The sequence below is a fragment of the Ranitomeya variabilis genome, chromosome 5 (genome assembly GCF_051348905.1).
Source record: "Ranitomeya variabilis isolate aRanVar5 chromosome 5, aRanVar5.hap1, whole genome shotgun sequence".
NCBI classification, from domain to species: Eukaryota; Metazoa; Chordata; class Amphibia; order Anura; family Dendrobatidae; genus Ranitomeya; species Ranitomeya variabilis.
The window spans coordinates 659,650,693-659,672,310 of record NC_135236.1 but is presented as its reverse complement, the minus strand read 5'-3'; the positions used below and the strand labels follow the sequence as shown (position 1 = coordinate 659,672,310).

The 21,618-nt window shown below is 44.7% G+C and overlaps 1 protein-coding gene across 1 annotated transcript in view; it reads left to right on the top strand.

Moving 5' to 3' along the window:
- The first annotated feature begins 2,316 nt into the window (after window positions 1-2,316).
- LOC143774011 (solute carrier family 45 member 3-like) overlaps window positions 2,317-21,618 on the top strand; it is a 42,518-nt gene continuing 23,216 nt past the window's right edge. The window contains exon 1 of the mRNA XM_077261302.1: window positions 2,317-2,526. The gene's annotated coding sequence lies outside the window, so the exon portion shown is untranslated. The remainder of the gene's footprint in view (window positions 2,527-21,618) is intronic.

Below are 21,618 nucleotides of genomic sequence, written 5' to 3'. Positions count from 1 at the left end.
CAAACGTAAATGAAATGCAAACACCTACTGACTCCAGGCAGACAAAGAAAATGGTAAAAAAAAAGTAAATAGCATCAGTTTGTAACTCAAAATCCAAACATTGTCAGTTGCCACCAATTAACGTAATGACAGGGGGTCCTGGTGCTAAGACCACCATCAGCTGAAAAAATGCAGGAAAACTTGGCAGGGTTTACTTTCACTCTACTGCCTCCGCAGGCGAAAAGATGCATTACACATCTCTCAATGAAACTAATGGGCTGTCGGCGTAACACATGCGACTGCAGAGTCCTCCAGAGGAGATGCCTCCTTAGTAGCCTCTTTTCATTTCAATTAAAGGGGAATTCTTAAACCAGCGTTCATCATTTGTCAACTCATAAATCTGACAACCTGAAACAGCAACTTTAGTACAATACACCAATTTTTACATTCAAAGGGGTTGTATAAAGTTTGAAACAAATGGCCAGAAAGAGCGCCACACATGTCAACAGGTTGTATCTGGTATTGCAACATGTAGCCTACACTACAAGGGATCCACCCCGACGATGTGATCTATTACGTGCTCATTTAGAGATAAATCGGTAACGTATCCTCGAGTTGAACATTTCGAAGATATTCATAGACGTTACTAATCAAAAGCTTTGGACGTTTCATTTTCCCATCGAAGCTCTTCTGAAGGACAATAAGATCTTTATGTGAAAAACTGAGGAACACAATGGAATCTTTGATAACGGTGACCCCCCCCCAACAATCAGGGTCCTCAGAGGTTATCATGATGATCGAGTTTTCTCTCGAAGTAGAAGTCCACAGCTCAGTAGTGATGAGCGGACGTGCTCGGATAAGGTGTTCTCGTGGTGCTCGGATAAGGTGTTCTCGTGGTGCTCGGATAAGGTGTTCTCGTGGGCTAGCCGAGGTTTTACTGCGTTCTCGCAATATATGTTTCAAGTCCCCACTCCGGCATGTCTCGCGGCTGTTCGACAGCCGCCACACAAGCTTGGATTTCCTGTTTGTTGATGGACTGGAAGTCAGTTTGCGAGGACTTTAAGGGCTCGCGCAGACAACTGTTTTTTTTGGTTGTGCGATTCGTCAAAACATTGGATCGCACTAGGACCAATGTTATTCCTTGAGGCCGTGCACATGTCCAATTTTTTTCCTTGCACCTAGTGGCCCGAGAAAAAAAAGGCACAGCATGCACGATTTGCCTAGGTTAATCAGACCGCACTCAGATATTCATATCTATGAATCCGATTAGAACTGACCGACAGAATGAAAATAATTTTTCCGAGGAATATGGATCCCACTCTGATCAGAGTTTGATTTGCATAATTGGCTCGTCTGTTTTAGATGCCGAACATACGTTATCTATTACATATGTATACATATCTAATCGTATCTATACATATCCAGTGGTATCAATACCTATCCTACAGGAAAGGTTTTAATACTAGAGACAGGTTAGGGCCATCCCAATGGGTACACCTTGTCGTGGTGGGATGGATTTTATGCTTTATTTATCAAAATAGCGTCAACCAAGTACCCAATGTAAATTACATGTACTAATAACTTGCCGCAGGGTATATGCTTGTTTTTTTTTTTTCCTTTTGCAAAGAGTGTTCCAGTAAAGTCAGGACTTCACAATTTCCTGCTCAGTGTATCCCTAAAATTCCAGCTAAAAATTTGAGACTGAAATGTGACCTCTGCTGCTTTCTCATTTTCTTCGGGCCGTTGACTTATTGCGAGCGCTTGCACCATACTCCCGAAAATGATGGACGGCGCAGCACACGGTCCCTCTGCCGGCACCATTTTCGCCTATGGCCCCGTCCGAATCCCGTTTTGCCTGCAGTCCGGACGCAAGCCCACGACGAGACCCACTGAACGCAATGTGAACGCACCCTGACGCAATCACGATTTTATACAACTGTTTCTTTCAAATATCATCATTATTATTTATTTATAAAATAAATAGAAGGTTCCGCTCTAAAGTTTCCGAAAATTGTACGTAAAAAAAACAAAAAACACTGCGCAATTATTGGGTGCAATTTTAGCTCTCAGAATAAATCGCCGGCGGACTAAAATGAGAAGATGGAGCGCGGTATCTTATTGTATTGATGGATTTCCAGGACTTTTTGAATGGAGAGATAAAATGGTTTGGTTAGGGGGGATGACTTTTTAAGTAGTTTTCCCACTTCTGCAGCCAGACTAAAAAACACTTTATTGACACGTGAAGAATACAACAATTGGGGGATTATTCCCATTGCTCCTGATGAGCCCACCCACTCCCCCCCCCCAGCCCCTTCTCTCCGTGGGTCTGTCAGACTTTCCAGCTTATTATCTGGAGTGACTCAGTCTCCCCCCTCTGTCTGTCTCACACTCCTCAGCTCTCTCTCTTTGGAGTTTCCGTTTCCTGCTGTTTGCTGCCTCCAATTCCCGGAGTCTGGAACTTCCGACCACCGATCACATTGTAAATGCCCCCCGGTGCCGGGAGGCCCGACCCAATCAATCGGCCGCCGCACTCACCGGAAGGATGAGGTAAGAGAATCCGAACGTTGCCACTGATACATTGTATCACCTCGGGTCACGTGTCCCACACTGATACATTCTATCACCTCGCGTCACGTGTCCCACACTGATACATTCTATCACCTCGCGTCACGTGTCCCCCACTGATACATTCTATCACTCCCAGCAATAACTCTCTTCTCACAGATACCCCCAAAGTTTTGAGGACAGAATTTCCCAAACTTTTAACAAAACTCTTCCAAGTCTCCTATAAAGTCCCTGGATTCCAAAGACGAAGAAAGAAAAGTTGTTGTTTTTTTTTTTTTCAAACTTTTTATGACTCAGGATGGATCACCTCTATGTTGCAATATATTGATATAGCTGATGTGAACCCACAAACCCCAGATTGCAGGGACCTGTAGTTCTATAACATTAAGGCTGGGTATTGACCTCCTTATATGTTATTTACTTATTAACTGATTAATTTCTCCAGTTATTGGTGTAAATGTATTGAAACTTATAAGGTCTTGTATATGAACTAAAGTTGATCAGGTCTCATTCACATTAGGTCTCATTCAGGGGTTTGTTTTTCTCACGTACGAGAATAACGGACCAGTTATTTTGATCGGAGTGCGGACCGAGAGTCATCCGTTTTTCACAAACTTGGAGAAATAGAAAAAAAAAATTCTCCATATTTTCCACCGTGTACATAAAATTCAGACTGCACTCTGATGTCATACAAGTGCAGTTTGATGTTTTCCACCGACCCATTGATGATTTGATCCGACCCTCAGACCAAAATTGGACGTGTCTCCAATTTTTTTCGGTCCAATGAAAAAGTTGGTCATGTGCACAGCCCAATAGAATATCATAAGTACGAGCACTGTCCCTGAAAACCATAGATAGCAGTTGTACGTGAAAATCGGACCTGTGACTGAGCCCTGAGGGAAGGGTCAAGCGACCGTTATCTCTCCATTCAAGTAAAACGGTCCACTTAAACTCTGGTCGGAATGGCATCAGTTTATCTAAGACCTGGAGAGAAAACAAAAAGTTTCTCCACCTTCTTTATTCCGTCATTCAATAGAATAATGATAGGTATGAGTGCTATCTGCGAAAACCATGAAGATCACATGACCGATATAAACGGTCGTATGCTCTAAGGCTGGGGTCACACTAGAGAGATGATCGTCTAGATTATGCCGATGACAATCAGATTGTACTCTGATCAGAGTGTCGGCTTACTGTGATCCGATTCTGCAGGATGAGAGAATCATATCACTGATGAGAAGATGGAGAACATCATTTCTCCATCTTCTCCATTGTTTGAGTCTGTGGATGCCGGACTGCAGTCCGATGTTTCACACGCATCAGTACACGCTGCATGTGATCCGATCCGGATCAGAACCAGACGCATTGGCCACGGCGAATGAACATTTACGTATTATTTTCAAGCACTGGCCTTCCGGAAAACTTTTATACTATGTAGGCAGCCCAAAACATGTAGGTCACAACCTATGTAAAAGGTATCAGTTGATGTATACCTCCAATGCATGGCGCTGTATAGATGCATAGCTTAGAGTGCTCGTAGTACCCAACTATTAGGGGTCTAAATATAGTAGGTACGGGGTTTCAGTCACAGCCAGAGCTTAGAAGGGCTCAAAAGGTTCTTCTGGCTCATATAAGAAGGTCAGTACTAATAAAGACCCGTGTTAATTGAAGATTTTGCACAAAATTTCAGTTGTGCCACTGCCACCAATGATCAGATATGTTGCTTAAACTGGCCATTTCTAAAGAGATCTCTCACCGACCCCATTGGTTAGTGAGATCTTTGCTCCACTTTAGGGCACGGTCAGACGGCCGTATAAATGGGAGCGAGAAAACCAAAGTGCTCGGACTGGCTGGCGGCTCTCCTGAACTGATGTGGCAGCTGCATAGAAATATATGAAGCTGTCACTCTTGGGTCTGGAGAGCCACCAGCCAGTCCGTGCATTACGGCCCAATCAGCATCACTGATCACGTTTTCGGTACACAGTCTCCTGCCGTGAACCATCATTGACGTATATTCAAGCTGACTTTTACTGTAGGGTTATGGTTTCGCCTTTGCCGGGTTCTTCCTCAAGAGCTTGCATTTTACTTGACCTTTGGAGCCACTGTAATCTTAATTAGCCATTAACTTTCAGGTCTCAACCACTTCTGACTTTCGGAACCCATTTATTTTACAAGGATTAATAAAAATTCCCGGATCTCCCCCCCCCCCTATCAGCTCTTTCTTTAATGAAAAATAAAAAAACCGAGAGAGAGTACAAGTTGGTAACACATAGGAACATGCTCCTGTGCATTGCTTGTATACCAACTTACAGTATACTCCAGCTCAGTTTTTTTGGTTTTGCTCTAATTTCTTGTACCTTGAACAAATGGCACCCCTGTTTCTGAGTTAGGAATTTCATTTATGCAGCTTCCCATGGCTGGGTGCCTGAAAATTCGGACTCCAGTCCTGATCTACCCCATGGACATTGAGGTTGTTTGACGCAAGTTGAGATTTTAATACTAAAGGTTAGGACTGTCCCGATTAGGTGCACCTTGTCGTGGTGGGATGGCTTGTATGCTTATTTTATCAAAAAACAGTGTTTACTAAATACCCAATGTAATTTCTATGTACTATTACTATTTATTTAAAGCAGGGTATATGCTCATTTTGTTTCCATCTTCGGTTTTGTCTTCTTTTGATGATTCTTCTGTTTGTTCTGACAGTTATCTCTGTCGTTATCACTGCATTCATTGTGTCCTGTTAAAACTGTAAACATTATCTCCACATATACAACTGCTTAATTAAATCCGAAGGGAAATCAGATTTGTCAGGAATGTAGAATTACGGCAGTGGTCTGAGGAACAATCTTTCTGCATTTACAGGAAACAGTCCAGGCTGACAAAATATTAAAGAGATTAAAAAAAGCATCATTCTTTGTATGAAGAGCAGCTCGTGAATGAACAAAAACTTTTGAAATATCGCTTAACACCCTGTTTTGTGTGGCTTGGCCCCTTCATTTTGGGTAAGAGGGGGCCATCGGTTATTATTAAAAATCCCTATACTAAGGCCTGATTTAATAGTCCTCTCCAGGTAACATCCAGGGCTAGAGAACTGATTTATAGGGCAGTTGCATGTCATAAGGTTTCAAAGAAGGCTACTGAGAGAATAATGAATTGCCGCCTTAGGCGAGGGTCACACAACCATTTTTCTCTCATCTGAGAAAATCGGACCAATTATGCTAATCATACTCTGACCAGAGTTTGACCAGTTTACAGTGCTTGACCAGAGCTTGACCAGTTTACAGTGCTTGACCAGAGCTTGACCAGTGTTTGACAAGTTTACAGTGCTTGACTAGATCTTGACCAGATCTTGACCAGAGCTTGACCAGAGTTTGACCAGTTTATAGTACTTGACCACAGCTTGACTAGAGCTTGACCAGAGCTTGACCAGAGTTTGACCAGTTTACAGTGCTTGACCAGAGTTTGACCAGTTTACAGTGCTTGACCAGAGTATGACCAGTTTACAGTGCTTGACCAGAGCTTGACTAGATCTTGACCAGAGTTTGACCAGTTTACAGTGCTTGACCACAGCTTGACCAGAGCTTGACTAGATCTTGACCAGAGTTTGACCAGTTTACAGTGCTTGACCACAGCTTGACCACAGCTTGACCAGAGCTTGACTAGATCTTGACCAGAGCTTGACCAGAGTTTGACCAGTTTAGAGTGCTTGACCAGAGCTTGACTAGATCTTGACCAGAGCTTGACCAGTTTACAGTGCTTGACCAGAGTTTGACCAGTTTACAGTGCTTGACCAGAGTTTGACCAGAGTTTGAACAGTTTACAGTGCTTGACCAGAGCTTGACTAGATCTTGACCAGAGCTTGACTAGATCTTGACCAGAGCTTGGCCAGAGTTTGACCAGTTTACAGTGCTTGACCAGAGCTTGACCAGAGTTTGACCAGTTTACAGTGCTTGACCAGAGCTTGACTAGATCTTGACCAGAGTTTGACCAGTTTACAGTGCTTGACAACAGCTTGACCAGAGCTTGACTAGATCTTGACCAGAGCTTGACCAGAGCTTGACCAGAGTTTGACCAGTTTACAGTGCTTGACCAGAGTTTGACCAGTTTACAGAGTTTGACCAGAATTTCTCAGACATGGAGAAAAAGAAAAGTTTCTCCACCTCCTCTATTCAGTGTATATTTGACAATCGGTCTGATATTCTCCGCGGACCGAGTGTGATCCAATTATCGGAGGCAAATCGTGCGTGCTGCAATTTTTTCCCCCCTGAAATTATTCAGCTTAAGGAAACAATCGGATGTGAGCATGGCCTCATTGAATAACATGGGAACAAGTGCTTTCCGTCAAAATGATGGATAACACTGGTCCGAGTTACACGGTCAGTCGTCTGCACGAGCCCTTAGGCAAATATGCCAGTTCTGTAGTGTTCCCTTTAAAATAACATTGACATAATGATCACAAGCTGGGTATTTTCCCTTCTCATGGGAAAATAAAAACATATAGGCCTTAGGATTGGAATAACAAAGTGATGTGGCCTTATGCCCTCCAGATTGACGCTGACCGTACCATACATTTACCTTTGCTTTGCACTGAGTTGTACAGCCGCAGGTTGTAATCTATCGTATCAGCTGGTCAAAAGAAGACAAAGGGCAGGGCTGGTACCAATTGTCTGAGCCACTCTGCATACTCAAGGCAAACAGGCCTCAAAACTGTGCTGAATTCAGTAGGGTTTCCCAGACAATGGAATACACAGAGAACTTGCCCTAAAGGTCTTCTGGGCCACCACCTATTTCAAGAAGAGCTGCCACTATAAATGGAGAGGTGGCCACTTATGTGCAGCTCTGTTCATTCCCTTCTATGGGAGTTCCAAAAAACAGCAGGATGAGACAGGGCGCCATCATTCCAGAGATGGGACCGGCACCTGATCAGTCATTTTCAGGACCTCTATAGAAGTGGATGGAGAAGCTCATATCTCCATTCTCGGCGGTACAAGATGGGACCCCAAGATAGATGTAAGTCCCAGTTCAAGGATCCACATCGGTCAGACACATATGCTATTCTGAGGCTAGGCTATAAAGGTGTGAGATTAGAATAGTCCTTTAAAGGGATATTCCCATCTCATATACATAGCATAGCAACAGGATATGTCATAAATGCATGATCGCTGTGGGTCCCAATTGTTATGACCTATTGTTGTCCAGGACTTTGACATTGATGGTCTATCCTAAGGATGGGTCATCAATATCTGATCGATTAGCGTACCAGGTGTCAGCTGTTTCTGTAACTGGTCAGTTATGGAACAGTACAGCACAGCTCCATCAGCAGAATAGTGGTCACGGCTGGGTACTGCACATCCGCCACCCTTATTGTTTATTGGTGGATGTGCAGTATCCAGCCACGGCCACTATACAGTTGCCCCTGTGCAAGAAAAGTATAAGCGCCATAATAATGCAAAATTTTACCCACTTTGGAGGTGGAAATTGGCCCCCTCACTTCTTGGGACAAGTTGCATCAATGGAATGTCCGCCCATGCCCTGCGGGTCTCATCAACACTGATTCCAACCTATTTATGGTCATTGTATCTGTGCCAGTATTACTTTAATCTCATCAGATTAATTATATAGTTAATTAAAGGGGTTGCTCAGGACTTTAATATTGCTAGCCTATCCTTAGGATAGGACATCATTGTCTGATTGATGGGGGTCCGACACCCGGCACTCCCGCTAATTAGCTGTTCCCGGTGTCATCGGCGTCCGGAACCACTCAGCCGTGAAGCTGCACAGCACAGCTCTATTGACTGTATAGTGGCCGCGGCCGGGTACTGCACATCCGCCCTCTATTCAAATCAATAAGGGGCGGATGTGAAGTCCTGGACAATCCCTTTAATAAGTTGTATGTTTAGCAATCGGTCTTTGGATTTAATCCACGCAGAACAGTAAATCCAGTAAGGAATGAAGATGTTGATGGTGTTGGATACAGTGACACATATCTGACTGCTGGTACATGCCATTCCATAGATGCTTGATACTTTTTATCTCTTGTAACAATACACTGGAAAGGAGGATCGCTCCGGACTGTCTGATCGTGATGGAAAGTCATAAGGGACTTCAGATGACAGTGATAATAGCCCTGTAAGACATAACCAGTGTAAAAGAGGCTTTCTTCTTACTTGAAAGAAGAGGGAATCTGTCAGCAGGGTTTGCTATGTTATCTGAGAGCAGAATGATGTAGGGGCAGAGATCCTGATTCCGGCTATGTATCACTTAGTTTACTGGGTGACGCAGTTTTGATAGAATCACATTTTTTATCTGCAGCAGATCTAGCAGAGCTCGGAATGCTGAGCGCTCGGAATGTTAAGCTCAAATGTTGAGCCCTTGAAATGTTGAGCTCAAATGTTGAGCCCTTGGAATGTTGAGCTCAGAATGTTGAGCCCTTGGAATGTTGAGCTTGGAATGTTGAGCCCTTGGAATGTTGAGCTTGGAATGTTGAGCCCTTGGAATGTTGAGCTCAGAATGATGAGCCCTTGGAATGTTGAGCTCGGAATGTTGAGCTCTTGGAATGTTGAGCTCGGAATGTTGAGCCATTGGAATGTTGAGCTTGGAATGTTGAGCCCTTGGAATGTTGAGCCCTTGAATGTTGAGCTCGGAATGTTGAGCCCTTGGAATGTTGAGCTTGGAATGTTGAGCCCTTGGAATGTTGAGCTCGGAATGTTGAGCTCTTGGAATGTTGAGCCCTTGGAATGTTGAGCCCTTGGAGTGTTGAGCTCAAATTTTGAGCCCTTGGAATGTTGAGCTTGGAATGTTGAGCCATTGGAATGTTGATCTTGAAATGTTGAGCTCGGAATGTTGAGCCCTTGGAATATTGAGCTTGGAATGTTGAGCCCTTGGAATGTTGAGTTCGGAATGTTGAGCCCTTGGAATGTTGAGCTCTTGGAATGTTGAGCTCGGAATGTTGAGCCATTGGAATGTTGAGCTTGGAATGTTGAGCCCTTGGAATGTTGAGCCCTTGAATGTTGAGCCCTTGAATGTTGAGCTCGGAATGTTGAGCCCTTGGAATGTTGAGCTTGGAATGTTGAGCCCTTGGAATGTTGAGCTCGGAATGTTGAGCTCTTGGAATGTTGAGCTCAGAATGATGAGCCCTTGGAATGTTGAGCTCGGAATGTTGAGCTCTTGGAATGTTGAGCTCGGAATGTTGAGCCATTGGAATGTTGAGCTTGGAATGTTGAGCCCTTGGAATGTTGAGCCCTTGAATGTTGAGCTCGGAATGTTGAGCCCTTGGAATGTTGAGCTTGGAATGTTGAGCCCTTGGAATGTTGAGCTCGGAATGTTGAGCTCTTGGAATGTTGAGCCCTTGGAATGTTGAGCCCTTGGAGTGTTGAGCTCAAATTTTGAGCCCTTGGAATGTTGAGCTTGGAATGTTGAGCCATTGGAATGTTGATCTTGAAATGTTGAGCCCTTGGAATGTTGAGCCCGGAATGTTGAGCTCGGAATGTTGAGCCCTTGGAATGTTGAGCCCTTGGAATGTTGAGCCCTTGGAATGTTGAGCCCTTGGAATGTTGAGCCCTTGGAATGTTGAGCCCTTGGAGTGTTGAGCTCAAATGTTGAGCCCTTGGAATGTTGAGCTCGGAATGTTGAGCTCTTGGAAAGTTGAGCCCTTGGAATGTTGAGCTCGGAATGTTGAGCCCTTGGAATGTTGAGCCCGGAATGTTGAGCTCGGAATGTTGAGCCCTTGGAATGTTGAGCTTGGAATGTTGAGCCCTTGGAATGTTGAGCCCTTGGAGTGTTGAGCTCAAATGTTGAGCCCTTGGAATGTTGAGCTTGGAATGTTGAGTTCGCAATGTTGAGCCCTTGGAATGTTGAGCTTGGAATGTTGAGTTCGCAATGTTGAGCCCTTGGAATGTTGAGCTCGGAATGTTGAGCCCTTGGAATGTTGAGTTCGGAATGTTGAGCCCTTGGAATGTTGAGCTCAGAATGTTGAGCCCTTGGAATGTTAAGCTCGGAAGGCTGAGCTCTGTATAACCCCACCCACACCACTAATTGGCAGCTTTCTGTGTACACCATATATTGACAGAAAGATGCCAATGAGTGCTGGGAGCGGGGATGGACTAGGAGGTACAATACACCTAGTCCTCTAGTGATAATCTCCTGTTGATAAAGCACTGATTGTACTGAAACATCAAAACACAGCCTAGTAAGTGACACATCGCTGGAATCAGCTGCTCTCAGATTACATAGTAAAAACTTGCTGACAGATGCCCTTTAATGGGTTAGTCTCACCATGATAAATGGTTAAAATTGCAGAGTGCTTGTAAAATCTTTTTTAAAAAGCCAATTCAATTCTTGAGAGCAGAGAGAATTTTGAATTCTAGTGTTGATTGCTCATTGACTAGGTTACTCACTACTGCAGAGGAGTCTTGTCTCCTAGGCAAAGAGTGCAGCACTTACAAGCTCTTTCCTATAGAGCTTGCAATAGCTTCAGTGCTCCTGTGCTCCTCTGATGCTGCAGAGGCAAACGGCCATTTCCTTGCAGCATAGGAGAGCACAGTGACACCGCTGATCCCAACTGTCAAACATCAGGAGCACACCGCTGCCGGCAAGCAGGAAGCCAGGAGGCAGGGGAGCGGTGCGCTTCTGAAGATTGAATGTGAGACAACTTGTTTAAGGGTCTTTTTATACCAGGACATACACATAGCTGACAGCCATCCCACCCCCTATACGCTTTCTCTCTGCCCAGCTGAGCATGCATGTATTTTCAGTAGAAAGTTGCTGGCAGTGACTTATCTCCTCATACACTGCATGACGGTCTTCAGCCTTTCCTGCCCACCCCAATCTGTTCTAGCAACTTCCATAAATTGAGACATAACATATTATTACCCCACTTATTCCACTGATCCTGATTAAGATTGTTGGTTCCCATAAATCAGACCCCACTAATCATAAAATAGTGCCGCCACCTGTTATCAATAGATGAGATGGGAATACCCCTTTAAGGTTTAATGAGAAAGTGGTCCTCCGCATAGGAAAATCCCTTTTTGTTGGAAGGGTTCCCCAACAAGAAGCATCATTTACACTCGGACCAGTAAAAACTAAGTGTTTGATTTCTAAACAGCACCTCCGCAGGAGAAATGAAGCATTACACAGTACCCATTGAAATAAATTACTTCTCTATGGAATGTATGGATGTGATGGGTCTTCTAAATCAGAAGACCCTCTTTGGAGCTGCTCTGGCTAGAGGATTGGCTCTTGAATGGGAAACCTCCTTTATTAGCTCTGAATTTTTAATACTTTTTTGGAAAATGGGACTGAAAAACTGGACCACCCTATTAAGTATAGCACCCTATGGGCCTTCATGACTTTTTGGAATTGCTTCAAACATGGCCACTTTTTTAGGGTCATGTACGGCAGCTTCGTGAATCCAGGACATGAACCTTATGGCCAGATGGACCGTAGGTTTCCCTACCCGGACTTAGTCTCACGTGAGTTGCGGTCGGGAGATCAGAGGTCAATCCGGACATTGCGGTCCATAAATGGACCATGAATTACTCCTGTCTGAACATATTATGTCGTCTCCGATAATGGCTAAGGATGCGTGTCTTCTAGAAGCATATGGCGGCCACCTGTGGAGTGTCACAGTTTAATTTTCGTGTTTTCTACCATAACAAACCTATTTTCTCTTTGCTTACAAAACTACAGCGTCTCACTGTCCCCCGAAGAGTTAATAGGAACATTATGAAGTCCCACGTAACATCATCGTGTCCTTTGTAGGTAGGAAAATGGGACTTTTTTGTCTCTCTTTGTGGTCATTTGGCCTAAAGTCTGAGATTTGGGGCCTAAAGAGACACTGTTACCATAGAATGACTGTTCAAACCAAGAACAGGTGGTCAGTGCACCCTGGGCGGGAACCAAACATTTAAGTGCACCGTCCCACCTACTTGTTCTCCATCTATCTCCGTCCATCTCGGTCTCTATAAACCCAGAGCTGTCAAAGAACAGTAGTTGGGAGAGATAAATGGAAAAAAAGTTGGTAGAAAGATGCACTTAAATGTTTGTGCACCCCAAGGGTGCACCGACAGCCTGTGCTTGGTTTGAACAGTCATTCTGTGCTGTATTGAGGTTTTCCATCTAGTTCACAGCACTTTGACATTGCATTGTAATATAAATACTATGACCAGATGATGTTGCCGTTGGACGAATGAAAGTCGGCTGATTGTGGCAGTGTTGGTTAGTGGTCTGATGTACAGTATATGGGGGTAGTCCCACAATATCCTAAAGGCGGAAGGAAAGAACAAACTTTCCTTAAAGAAACACTCCTCTTCCTCCTCCTCTTCCTCCTCCTCCTCTTCCTCTTCCTCCTGCTCCTCTTCCTCCCCCTCTTCCTCCTCATCTTCTTCCTCCTCCTCTGTCAGAGGTCAAACGTTCCAGTTCCAGGCTGGATGTGAGGTCTGTGTGTCTCTCAGTAATATAGGCTGGATCTGAGCTCTGTGTGTCTCTCCCAGTAATATAGGCTGGATGTGAGCTCTGTGTGTCTCCCAGTAATATAGGCTGGATGTGAGCTCTGTGTGTCTCCCAGTAATATAGGCTGGATGTGAGCTCTGTGTGTCTCCCACTAATATAGGCTGGATGTGAGCTCTGTGTGTCTCTCCCAGTAATATAGGCTGGATGTGAGCTCTGTGTGTCTCCCAGTAATATAGGCTAGATGTGAGCTCTGTGTGTCTCCCACTAATATAGGCTGGATGTGAGCTCTGTATGTCAACCAGTAATATATGCTGGATGTGAGCTCTGTGTGTCTCTCTCAGTAATATAGGCTGGATGTGAGTTCTGTGTGTCTCTCCCAGTAATATAGGCTACATGTGAGCTCTGTGTGTCTCCCAGTAATATATGATAGATGTGAGCTCTGTGTGTCTCTACCAGTAATATAGGCTGGATGTGAGCTCTGTGTGTCTCTACCAGTAATATGGGCTGGATGTGAGCTCTGTGTGTCTCTCCCAGTAATATAGGCTGGATGTGAGCTCTGTGTGTCTCCCTAAGTAATATAGGCTGGATATGAGCTCTGTGTGTCTCTCCCAGTAATATAGGCTGGATGTGAGCTCTGTGTGTCTCTCCCAGTAATATAAGCTGGATGTGAGCTCTGTGTGTCTCCCAGTAATATAGGCTGGATGTGAGCTCTGTGTGTCTCCCAGTAATACAGTCATATGAAAAAGTTTTGGCACCCCTATTAATCTTAAGCTTAATGTTTTATAAAAATTGATTTTTTTTGCAACAGCTATTTCAGTTTCGTATATCTAATAACTGTTGGACACAGTAATGTTTCTGCCTTGAAATGAGGTTTATTGTACTAACAGAAAATGTGCAATCTGCATTCAAACAAAATTTGACAGGTGCATAAGTATGGGAACCCTTATCATTTTCTTGTTTTAAATACCCCTACCTACTTTTTACTGACTTACTAAAGCACTTTTTTTGGTTTTGTAACCTCATTGAGCTTTGAACTTCATAGCCAGGTGTATGCAATCATGAGAAAAGCTACTTAAAGTGGCCACTTGCAAGTTGTTCTCCTGTTTGAATCTCCTCCGAAGAGTGGCATCATGGACTCCTCAAAACAACTGTCAAATGATCTGAAAACAAAGATTATTCAACATAGTTGTTCAGGGGAAGGATACAAAAAGCTGTCTCAGAGATTTAACCTGTCAATTTCCACTGTGAGGAACATAGTAAGGAAATGGAAGAACACAGGTACAGTTCTTGTTAAGGCCAGAAGTGGCAGGCCAAGAAAAACATCAGAAAGGCTGAGAAGAAGAATGGTGAGATCAGTCAAGGACAATCCTCAGACCATCTCCAGAGAGCCGCAGCATCAACTTGCTGCAGATGGTGTCACTGTGCATTAGGCCACCAGATCATAACAGTACAACTGGCCAACAATGAGTTAACTGCATCTCAGAAGAAGGGAAGGAAAGTGCTGAGCCATTTTTTTTCTGTAGTCTGTTGTGTTTTTTTTTTTTTCTTCCCTCTTTACCTCTGGGTGGCTCAGGAGTTCGGCGCTGGTATGGATGTTCAGGGATTGGCTTCTCGTGTGGATCAACTTGCTACTAGAGTACAGGGTATTTCCGATTATATCGTTCAGACTCCAGTTTTAGAGCGTAGAATTCCAACTCCTGATTTGTTTTTTGGGGATAGGTCCAAATTTCTGAGCTTTAAAAATAACTGTAAACTGTTTTTTTCTCTGAAACCCCATTCCTCTGGTGATCCCATCCAGCAGGTTAAAATTATTATATCTCTGCTGCGTGGTGACCCCCAGGATTGGGCATTTGCCCTGGAACCTGGGAATCCGGCGTTGCTTAATGTAGACACCTTTTTTCAGGCGCTTGGGTTATTGTATGACGAACCTAATTCAGTAGATCATGCTGAGAAGACCTTGTTGGCCCTGTCTCAGGGTCAAGAAGTGGCAGAATTGTATTGTCAGAAGTTTAGAAAATGGTCTGTACTGACTAAATGGAATGAGGATGCCTTGGCGGCAATCTTCAGAAAGGGTCTTTCTGAATCCGTTAAAGATGTTATGGTGGGGTTCCCCACGCCTGCTGGTCTGAGTGATTCTATGTCTTTGGCCATTCAGATTGATCGGCGCTTGCGTGAGCGCAGAGTTGTGCACACTATGGCGTTGTCTTCCGAGCGGAGTCCTGAGCCTATGCAGTGTGATAGGATTGTGTCTAGAGCTGAACGACAAGGATTCAGACGTCAGAATAGGTTGTGTTTTTACTGCGGCGATTCTGCTCATGTTATTTCTGATTGCCCTAAGTGTACCAAGAGAATCGCTGGTTCTGTTACCATCAGTACTGTACAACCTAAATTTCTGTTGTCTGTGACCCTGATCTGCTCATTGTCGTCATTTTCTGTCATGGCATTTGTGGATTCAGGCGCCGCTCTAAATTTAATGGACTTAGAATTTGCCAGACGTTGTGGTTTCCCCTTGCAGCCTTTGCAGAGTCCTATTCCTTTGATGGGCATTGATGCTACACCGTTGGCTAAAAATAAACCTCAGTTTTGGACACAGCTGACCATGTGCATGGCGCCAGCCCATCAGGAAGATTGTCGTTTTCTGGTGTTGCATAATTTGCATGATGCTATTGTGCTGGGTTTCCCATGGTTACAGGTGCATAATTCGGTATTAGATTGGAAATCTATGTCTGTGACTAGTTGGGGTTGTCAGGGGGTTCATGGTGACGTTCCTGTGATGTCAATTGCCTCCTCCCCCTCTTCTGAAATTCCTGAGTTTTTGTCAGATTTCCAGGATGTATTCAATGAGCCCAAGTCCAGTTCCCTTCCACCGCATAGGGACTGTGATTGTGCTATTGACTTGATTCCAGGCTGTAAGTTCCCTAAAGGCCGACTTTTCAACCTGTCTGTGCCAGAACATACCGCCATGCGGAGCTATGTGAAGGAGTCCTTGGAGAAGGGGCATATTCGGCCATCTTCTTCACCATTGGGAGCAGGTTTTTTCTTTGTTGCCAAAAAAGATGGCTCCTTGAGACCCTGTATTGATTATCGCCTCTTGAATAAGATCACGGTCAAATTCCAATACCCTTTGCCATTGCTTTCTGATCTGTTTGCTAGCATTAAGGGGGCTAGTTGGTTTACTAAGATTGACCTTCGAGGGGCATATAATCTGGTTCGTATTAAGCAGGGGGACGAATGGAAAACTGCGTTTAATACGCCCGAAGGCCATTTTGAATACCTTGTGATGCCATTCGGACTCTCTAATGCTCCATCTGTGTTTCAGTCCTTCATGCATGATATATTTCGGAATTATCTTGATAAATTCATGATTGTATATTTGGATGATATTTTGATTTTTTCAAATGATTGGGAGTCTCATGTGAAACAAGTCAGGATGGTATTTCAGATCCTTCGTGATAATGCCTTGTTTGTGAAGGGGTCTAAAGCCCCCGTCTCACTAAGCGAGATCGCTAGCGAGATCGCTGCTGAGTCACAAGTTTCGTGACGCAACAGCGACCTCCGTAGCGATCTCGCTTTGTGTGACACGTAGCAGCGACCAGGCCCCTGCTGTGAGATCGCTGGTCGTGTCGGAATGGCCTGGACCTTTTTTTGATCGTTGAGGTCCCGCTGGGTAGCACACATCGCTGTGTTTGACACCTTACCAACGACCTCGTTGACGACTCAGACACTGAATCGTCATAATAGCTCCCATGTGAGATCGTTGTACAGGTCGCTACAGGTCGCTGGTGAGATGTCAAACAGTGAGATCGCAGCTGCGATCGTTAGTAAGATCTCACTGTTTGACATCTCACCAGCGACCACATAGCGACGCAGCAACGATCCCTGACAGGTCGTATCGTTGTTGGGATCGCTTTAGCGTCGCTAAGTGAGACGGGGCCTTAAGTGCCTCTTTGGAGTACAGAAGATTTCTTTTTTGGGCTTCATTTTTTCTCCCTCATCTATAGAAATGGATCCGGTTAAGGTTCAGGCCATTCATGATTGGATGCAGCCCACATCCGTGATGAGCCTTCAGAAATTTTTGGGCTTTGCTAATTTTTATCGCCGTTTCATTGCCAACTTCTCCAGTGTGGTTAAACCCCTGACCGATTTGACGAAGAAAGGCGCTGATGTGACGAATTGGTCCTCTGCGGCTGTTTCTGCCTTTCATGAGCTTAAACGCCGATTTACTTCTGCCCCTGTGTTGCGTCAGCCGGATGTTTCTCTTCCTTTTCAGGTTAATGTTGACGCTTCTGAGATTGGGGCAGGGGCCGTTTTGTCTCAGAGGAATTCTGATGGTTCCTTGATGAAACCGTGTGCCTTCTTTTCTCGAAAGTTTTCGCCTGCGGAACGCAATTATGATGTCGGCAATCGTGAGTTGTTGGCTATGAAGTGGGCATTTGAGGAGTGGCGACATTGGCTTGAGGGGGCCAAGCACCGTATTGTGGTCTTGACCAATCATAAGAATCTGATTTACCTCGAGTCTGCCAAACGGCTGAATCCTAGACAGGCCCGATGGTCCCTGTTTTTCTCCCGTTTTGATTTTGTGGTCTCGTATCTTCCGGGTTCTAAGAATGTTAAGGCTGATGCCCTCTCTAGGAGCTTTTTGCCTGATTCTCCTGGGGTCCTTGAGCCGCTCGGTATTCTGAAGGAAGGGGTGATTCTTTCTGCCATCTCCCCTGATTTACGACGGGTTCTTCAGAAATTTCAGGCTGATAAACCTGACCGCTGTCCAGTGGGGAAATTGTTTGTTCCTGACAGATGGACTAGTGTTGTGAATTCCGTTCTTGGACTCCCTCCTGTGGTCATGAATGGTACTTCAGTGAGTTCGGTCCTTGGACTCCCTCTGGTGGCTTTGAGTGGTACTGCTGATCCTTGAGGTTGGCTTTCCCAGCTGCCCTCGTTTATCGCTAGGCTGGCTTCTCTATTTAACTCCACTCAGATCGTCACCTCATGCCTGCTGTCAATGTATCAGTACTGGTTCAGATCTCTCTTGGATTTCTCTGGTGACCTGACTGTTCCAGTAGAAGCTAAGTCATTGCTAGCTCAATTATTGTTCATTGTGTTCTGAATATATTTCTTAGTACATGCTAAGTTCTGTCCAGCTTGCTTTCATGATATTTCCTTGCTAGCTGGAAGCTCTGGGGGCGCAGGGTGGCACCTCCACACCGTGAGTCGGTGTGGAGGGCTTTTTGCACACTCTGCGTGGTTTTTGTAGTTTTTTTGTGCTGACCGCATAGATCCCTTTACTATCCTCTGCCTATCTAGTGAATACTGGCCTCCTTTGCTAATACCTGTTTCATTCCTGTGTTTGTGACTTTCCTCTTAACTCACCGTCAATATTTGTGGGGGGCTGCCTTTTCCTTTGGGGAATTTCTCTGAGGCAAGGTAAAGGCTTTATTTTCTATCTTTAGGGGTAGTTAGCTCTTAGGCTGTGAAGAGGCGTCTAGGGAGACTTAGGTACGCTCCACGGCTATTTCTAGTGTTTGTCTGATAGGATTAGAGTTTGCGGTCAGCAGAGCTCCCACTCCCCAGAGCTCGTCGCGATTTCCAGTTTAACCATCAGGTCATTCTGGGTGCTCCTAATCACCAGGCCATCATAACAGACTAGTAAAGTGATTTCGGAGGTTCATTGTTCTGTGTTGGCCAGTCATCCTGGGATTTTTGGTACCAGAGATTTGGTTGGTAGGTCCTTTTGGTGGCCTTCTTTGTCACGGGATGTGCGTTCTTTTGTGCAGTCCTGTGGGACTTGTGCGCGGGCCAAGCCTTGCTGTTCCCACGCTAGTGGGTTGCTTTTGCCTTTGCCGGTCCCTGAGAGGCCTTGGACGCATATTTCTATGGATTTTGTTTCGGATCTTCCGGTTTCCCAGAGGATGTCAGTTATCTGGGTGGTTTGTGACCGGTTTTCTAAGATGGTTCATTTGGTACCTTTGCCTAAGTTGCCTTCCTCTTCTGATTTGGTTCCGTTGTTTTTTCAGCATGTGGTTCGTTTGCATGGTATTCCGGAGAACATTGTGTCCGATAGAGGTTCCCAGTTTGTTTCTAGGTTTTGGCGGGCCTTTTGTGCTAGGCTGGGCATTGATTTGTCTTTTTTTTCCGCATTTCATCCTCAGACAAATGGCCAAACCAAGCGAACTAATCAGACTTTGGAAACTTATTTGAGATGCTTTGTGTCTGCTGATCAGGATGATTGGGTGGCTTTCTTGCCATTGGCCGAATTTGCCCTTAATAATCGGGCTAGTTCTGCTACCTTGGGTTCACCCTTCTTTTGTAACTCTGGTTTTCATCCTCGTTTTTCTTCAGGGCAGGTTGAGCCTTCTCATTGTCCTGGGGTGGACTCTGTGGTTGACAGGTTGCAGCCAATTTGGGCTCATGTTGACAATTTGGTGTTGTCTCAGGAAGGGGCTCAGCGTTTTGCTAACCGTCATCGCTGTGTTGGTTCCCGGCTTCGGGTTGGGGATTTGGTCTGGTTGTCTTCCCGTCATGTCCCTATGAAGGTTTCTTCCCCTAAGTTTAAGCCTCGGTTTATTGGCCCTTATAGGATTTCTGAAATTATCAATCCAGTGTCTTTTCGTTTGGCCCTTCCAGCCTCTTTTTCCATCCATAATGTTTTTCATAGATCTTTGTTGCGGAAATATGTGGTGCCCGTTGTTCCCTCTGTTGATCCTCCTGCCCTGGTGTTGATTGATGGGGAGATGGAGTATGTGGTTGAGAAGATTTTGGATTCTCATTTTTCGAGGCGGAGGCTTCAGTATCTTGTCAAATGGAAGGGTTATGGCCAGGAGGATAATTCTTGGGTTGTTGCCTCCGATGTTCATGCTGATGATTTGGTTCGTGCTTTTCATTTGGCTCATCCAGATCGGCCTGGGGGCTCTGGTGAGGGTTCAGTGACCCCTCCTCAAGGGGGGGGTACTGTTGTGAATTCTGCTCTTGGGCTCCCTCCGGTGGTTGTAAGTGGTAGCGCTGCTGTCTCTGAATCACAGCATTTATCAGGTGTTTTCACTTTTTGCAATTTGGACAGGGCTATTTAGTCTTGCTTCACCCTTTAGTCAGTGCCAGTTGTCCATTGTTCCTGGAGGATTCACATCCCTGCCTGGTCTCTTCTGCTTTGCAGTTCTTTTCATCAAAGATAAGTTCTGGCCTTGATTTTGCTGTCCACATGCTGTGGTCTTATTGTTCAGTTATTTTCCATGTTTTGTCTTGTCCAGCTTGGTCTGTATAAGGATTTGTTTAGCCAAGCTGGTATCTCTGGAGATGCAGATATACCCTCCATGTCTTTAGTTAGCTGTGGAGTTTTTGTATTTTCTGTGGTGGATATTTTCTAGTGTTTTAATACTGACCGCATAGTACTCTGTCCTGTCCTTTCTATTTAGCTAGAAGTGGCCTCCTTTGCTAAATTCTCATTTCAGTCTGTGTATGTTTTTTCCCTCTCCTCTCACAGTCAATATTTGTGGGGATCTAAGACCCGTAGATGAACGCAACATCAATCGACTATTCCGCAATTTCATATGGCAGGGAAGGAGACCTAGAATTGGACTGTACATCCTCCAACAGCCTAAAACTAATGGGGGAATCAATTTCCCAGATGTTAAATTATATAATCTGGCAGCCAATATGCGGATCCTTAGGGACTGGCTGAACGGTACATCCACGTATTCATCCAATAACGTAGAATCATCTCTGATAGATAATAGGTCCCTGGTAAGCTTATTACATTCCCCATATCCCTCATTAACATCAGACCATAAAAATAACCCCTTATTTATGTCAATGTGGAGGACGTGGGTGGTGGTACGTAGGAGGCTACACTTGTCCAGTGGTGTTTCACTTGCACAATCATTTTCCAATAATCCTAGTTTCCATGATGGAAAGGCACACCCCATCTTCTCTAGATGGCAGAGAGAGGGTTTACAATCCATTGGAGACATAGTTGACATACAGACAAGGACCGTCATTTCATTTGCTCAGGCATGCACTTTGTTTGATTATATACGCGCACACCCTTTCCACTATATGCAGCTGCAAAGCTACGCACATAGTGTCATACACGCTTTCAATGACAATGACTGGCAGGACAAATTACTGAACAAATTGAATACATGCACTCAGAATAGGGGCCTGGTCTCGGAGTACTATACATTCCTCCGTCCTTTGATACAGTATGATACCGTGGGGGTAGGAATTACAAAATGGCAGGTGGATGATGTCTCCTTTACACCATCTCTTATCTTGCGGGCATTACAGAAAGCACTCAAATATATACCTTCTGTCTCTTATTGGGAAATGGCGTTACAGATCCTGCACAAGACCTATGTTTCACCAAAACGTAGTTATCTGATGGGGAATCTGGCGAGCCCGGCCTGTTCTAGATGTGGGGAACCTGAAGCGGACCATTATCACTGCTTTTGGGCTTGTCCACAAATTCAATTGTTCTGGCAACGTATATATACCTTCGTGTCGACGCACACCTCATATAACATCACACTTACTCCAGCCTGGGCTCTCTTTGGTCATATTACGGATAGTGATGTCCATATACCATACCATGGTAAAAAATTCCTTTTTATTATCTCAGCTGCAGCTCGTAAG